The following is a 5,178-nucleotide window of genomic DNA, read 5'->3' on the forward strand; positions in this document are numbered from 1 at the left end:
GAATTTTCATGCTTTATGTTTATCCATGTTTGTGTCTTATGATCATTAGTGTCTTAGTGTCTATGCCTTAAAGTTATGAATGTCCTATGAATCCATCACCTTTCTTAAATAAACATTGTTCTTAATTGAAAAAGAGAAGAATTGCATGAATTTTGAATTTTATAACAGTTTAATTATTTTGATGTGGTGGCAACACTTTTGTTCTCTGAATGTATGCTTGAACAGTGCATATGTCTTTTGAATTTGTGGTTCATGAATGTTGGCTCTTGAAAGAATGATGAAAAAGGAGACATGTTACTGAGGATCTGAAAAATCATAAAAATGATTCTTGAAGCAAGAGAAAGCAGTGAATACAAAAAAAAGAGAAAAGCAAGCAAAAAAAAAAGAAAGAAATAAAGTTGTGATCTAAGGCAAAAAGAGTGTGCTTAAGAACCCTGGACACCTCTAATTGGGGACTTTAGCAAAGCTGAGTCACAATCTAAAAAGGTTCACCCAATTATGTGTCTGTGGCATGTATGTATCCGGTGGTAATACTGGAAGACAGAGTGCTTTGGGCCACAGCCAAGACTCAATAAGTAGCTGTGTTCAAGAATCATCATACTTAACTAGGAGAATCAATAACACTATCTGGATTCTGAGTTCCTAAAGAAGCCAATCATTCTGAATTTCAAAGGATAGAGTGAGATGCCAAAACTATTCAGAGGCAAAAAGCTAAAAGCCCCGCTCATCTAATTGATACTGATCTTCATAGATATTTTTGGAGTTCATTGCATATTCTCTTCTTTTTATCTTATTTGATTTTCAGTTGCTTGAGGACAAGCAACAATTTAAGTTTGGTGTTGTGATGAGCGGATAATTTGTACCCTTTTTGGCATTGTTTTTAGTATGTTTTTAGTAGTTTTAGTTGAGTTCTTAGTATATTTTTATTAGTTTTTAGTTAAAATTCACTTTTCTGGACTTTACTATGAGTTTGTGTGTTTTTCTGTGATTTCAGGTATTTTCTGGCTGAAATTGAGGGACCTGAGCAAAAATCTGATTCAGAGACTGAAAAGGACTGCAGATGCTGTTGGATTCTGACCTCCCTGCACTTGAAGTGGATTTTCTGGAGCTACAGAAGCCCAATTGGCGCGCTCTCAACGGCGTTGGAAAGTAGACATCCTGGGCTTTCCAGCAATATATGATAGTTCATACTTTGCCCAAGATTTGATGGCCCAAACCGGCGTTCAAAGTCACCTACAGAAATCCCAGTGTTAAACGCCGGAACTGGCACCTAAATGGGAGTTAAACGCCCAAACTGGCATAAAAGCTGGCGTTTAACTCCAAGAAGAGTCTCTACACGAAAATGCTTCATTGCTCAGCCCAAGCACACACCAAGTGGGCCCGGAAGTGGATTTTTATGTCTTTTACTCATCTCTGTACACCCTAGGCTACTAGTTCTCTATATATAGGACCTTTTACTATTGTATTTTCATCTTCGGACATCTAGTTCTTAGATCAGATCTTGGTTCTTCTGGTTCCCTCTCTGGGGCTGAAACCAATGATCACTTTTGTTCTTATGTATTTTCAACGGTGGAGTTTCTACACACCATAGATTAAGGTGTGGAGCTCTGCTGTACCTCGAGTATTAATGCAATTACTATTGTTCTTCTATTCAATTCCGCTTGTTCTTTGTCCAAGATATCACTTGTTCTTCAACTTGATGAATGTGATGATCCGTGACACTCATCATCATTCTCACCCATGAACAAAGTGACTGACAACCACTCTTGTTCTACAAGCATTCGAGGCTCTAGTGAATATCTCTTGGATTCCTGATACACGATGCATGGTTGATCGCCTGACAACCGAGTGCTCGCCTGACAAACGAGCCAGCCATTCCGCGAGATTAGAGTCTTCGTGGTATAGGCGAGAACTAATGGCGGCATTCAAGAGAATCCGGAAGGTCTAACCTTGTCTGTGGTATTCTGAGTAGGATTCAATGATTGAGTGACTGTGACGTGCTTCAAACTCCTAGCAGGCAGGGCGTTAGTGACAGACGCAAAAGAATCAATGGATTCTATTCCGGCCTGAACGAGAACCGACAGCTGATTAGCCATATGCTGTGACAGAGCATAGGAACATTTTCACTGAGAGGATGGGAGGTAGCCACTGACAACGGTGAAACCCTTGCATAAGCTTGCCATGGAAAGGAGTAAGAAGGATTGGATGAAGACAGTAGGAAAGCAGAGAGACGGAAGGGAAGGCATCTTCATACACTTATCTGAAGCTTTCACCAATGATATACATAAGTATCTCTATCTTTATCTTTATGTTTTATTCATATATCACCCATACCCATTTGAGTCTGCCCGACTAAGATTTACAAGGTGACCATAGCTTGCTTCATACCAACAATCTCCGTGGGATCGACCCTTACTCGCGTAAGGTTTATTACTTGGACGACCCAGTGCACTTGCTGGTTAGTTGTGCGAAGTTGTGTTTATGCCATGGTATTGAACACCAAGTTTTTGGATTCATTACCGGGGATTATTTGAGTTGTGAAAAGTATTGATCACAATTTCGTGCACCAAGTTTTTGGCGCCGTTGCCGGGGATTGTTTCGAGTATGGACAACTGACGGTTCATCTTGTTGCTTAGATTAGGTATTTTTTTCGAAATTCTTGAAGATGAATTCTAGAGTTTCATGATGATTTGTTGAAGTCTGGCTGGCTGAGAAGCCATGTCTAATTTCATTGGACCGAGGTTTCAACTTATCATCACAAGAGCTTGTTGATTTTCATCAATCTTGCTTTTGGAGCAGTGATTTGCTAAGGCTTGGCTGGCCTTTGGCCATGTCTAGTGTTTTGGACCGAAGCTTTCTTCGAAAGCTTGGCTGGCTGTAAAGCCATGTCTAATTCCTGGACCGGAGTCTTAGACTAGCATTGCACTGATTCCTGGAATTCTCATTAAAGAATTTTGATATCTTTTTCCACTTAATCTTCGAAAATCCAAAAAAATGACAAAATCATGAAAACCAAAAATATTTCTTGTTTGAGTCTAGTGTCTCATTTTACGTTTGGTGTCAATTGCATGTTTCTGTTCTTCTTGCATTTTTCGAATTCATGCATGTGTCTTCATTAATCTTCAAGTTGTTCTTGATGATTTCCATACTCTGATCTTTAAATTCTCTTGACTTGAGTATTTTGTTGTTTTTCATATGCATTATCATTTTGTTAGTGTCAATAGTATACAAACTGCTAAGTTTGGTGTCTTGCATGCATTGTTATTTGATTTTAGTTGCATTTTGATTATTCCTTATTATTAAAAATCCAAAAATATTTTTAATTTGTGTCTTCTCAAGTCAATAATACAGAGAATTGAAGATTCAGAACATACTGCAGAGGAATTGCACAGAAAAAGCTGGGCGTTCAAAACGCCCAGTGAAGAAGGACAGACTGGCGTTTAAACGCCAGCCAGGGTACCTGGTTGGGCGTTTAACGCCCAAAAGGGTAGTATTTTGGGCGTTAAACGCCAGAATGTGCACCATTCTGGGCGTTTAACGCCAGGATGGCACAAGGGGGAAGATTTTGTTTTCAAAATCAAATTTTTTTAAGTTTTCAAAATCTTTTCAAAATTAAATCTTTTTCAAATCAATTTTTAAATCAAATCTTTTTCAAAATTATTTTCTTTCCATTTTCAAAGATACTTGCTATCAATTAATGATTTGATTCAACATTTCAAGTATGTTGCCTTTTCTGTTGAGAAAGGTTTAATGTTTGAATCATATCTTTTCTTGTTAGCCAAGTTTTTAACTTTCAAAATCAAATCTTTTTAAAATGTTTTTCAAATTATATCTTTTCAATCACATTTTTTTTAAAAACCCATTCATATCTTCTTAACCACATCTTTTTCAAAATAGTTTTCAATCAAATCTTTTTGATTTCTAATTTCAAAATCTTTTTTTAAAAAATCACTTTATTTCTTCCCCACTTTCATTTTCGAAAATTAAGTAATGCTTTTCAAAAATGTTTTCAAAATCTTTTACTTAATTTTCGAAAATTACTTCCCTCCTCTCACATCCTTCTATTTATGGACCAACACTATTCCTCAATGCACAATTCGAACTCCATCTTTCTTGATAAGTTCGAATTTTCTACATCTGTCTTCTATTTTCCTTTTCCTCTGACACCTAAAGGAATCTCTATACTGTGACATAGAGGATTCCACATATTCTTGTTTCCTTCTCTTTCTTATGAGCAGGAGCAAGGACAAAGGCATTCTTGTTGAGGCTGATCCTGAACCTGAAAGGACCTTGAAGAGAAAGCTAAGAGAAGCCAAAGCACAACTCTCTTTAGAGAACCTGACCGAATTCTTCAAAGAAGAAGAACACATGGCAGCCGAGAACAACAACAATGCCAACAATGCAAGGAAGGTGCTGGGTGACTTTACTGCACCTACTCCCGACTTCTATGGGAGAAGCATCTCTATCCCTGCCATTGGAGCAAACAACTTTGAGCTTAAGCCTCAATTAGTTTCTCTAATGCAACAGAATTGCAAGTTTTATGGACTTCCATTGGAAGATCCTCATCAGTTCTTAGAGGAATTCTTGCAAATCTGTGACACTGTCAAGACTAATGGGGTAGACCCTGAGGTCTATAGACTTATGCTATTCCCTTTTGCTGTAAGAGACAGAGCTAGGACATGGTTGGACTCACAACCTAAAGAAAGCCTGGACTCATGGGAAAAGCTAGTCAATGCCTTCTTGGCAAAATTCTTTCCACCTCAAAAATTGAGTAAGCTTAGAGTGGAAGTCCAAACCTTCAGACAGAAGGATGGAGAATCCCTCTATGAAGCTTGGGAAAGATACAAATAATTGATCAGAAAATGTCCTTCTGACATGCTTTCTGAATGGAGCATCATAGGTATTTTCTATGATGGTCTCTCTGAACTATCCAAGATGTCTTTGGATAGCTCTGCTGGAGGATCTCTTCATCTGAAGAAGACGCCTACAGAAGCTCAAGAGCTAATTGAAATGGTTGCAAATAACCAATTCATGTACACTTCTGAAAGGAATCCTGTGAACAATGGGACAAGTCAGAAGAAAGGAGTTCTTGAGATTGATGCTCTGAATGCCATATTGGCTCAGAACAAGATATTGACTCAACAAGTCAATTTGATTTCTCAAAGTCTGTCTGGAATG

General features: G+C 38.0%; 1 non-coding gene across 1 annotated transcript; it reads right to left on the reverse strand.

Annotated features, from left to right (window-relative positions):
* Positions 1 to 4,773: 4,773 nt before the first annotated feature.
* Positions 4,774 to 4,881, reverse strand: LOC112799126 (small nucleolar RNA R71). The gene has a single exon (XR_003200704.1). It is a non-coding gene; the product is annotated as a small nucleolar RNA R71 (small nucleolar RNA).
* Positions 4,882 to 5,178: the final 297 nt, after the last annotated feature.

This window comes from Arachis hypogaea, chromosome 4, assembly GCF_003086295.3.
Source record: "Arachis hypogaea cultivar Tifrunner chromosome 4, arahy.Tifrunner.gnm2.J5K5, whole genome shotgun sequence".
Classification (NCBI taxonomy): domain Eukaryota; kingdom Viridiplantae; phylum Streptophyta; class Magnoliopsida; order Fabales; family Fabaceae; genus Arachis; species Arachis hypogaea.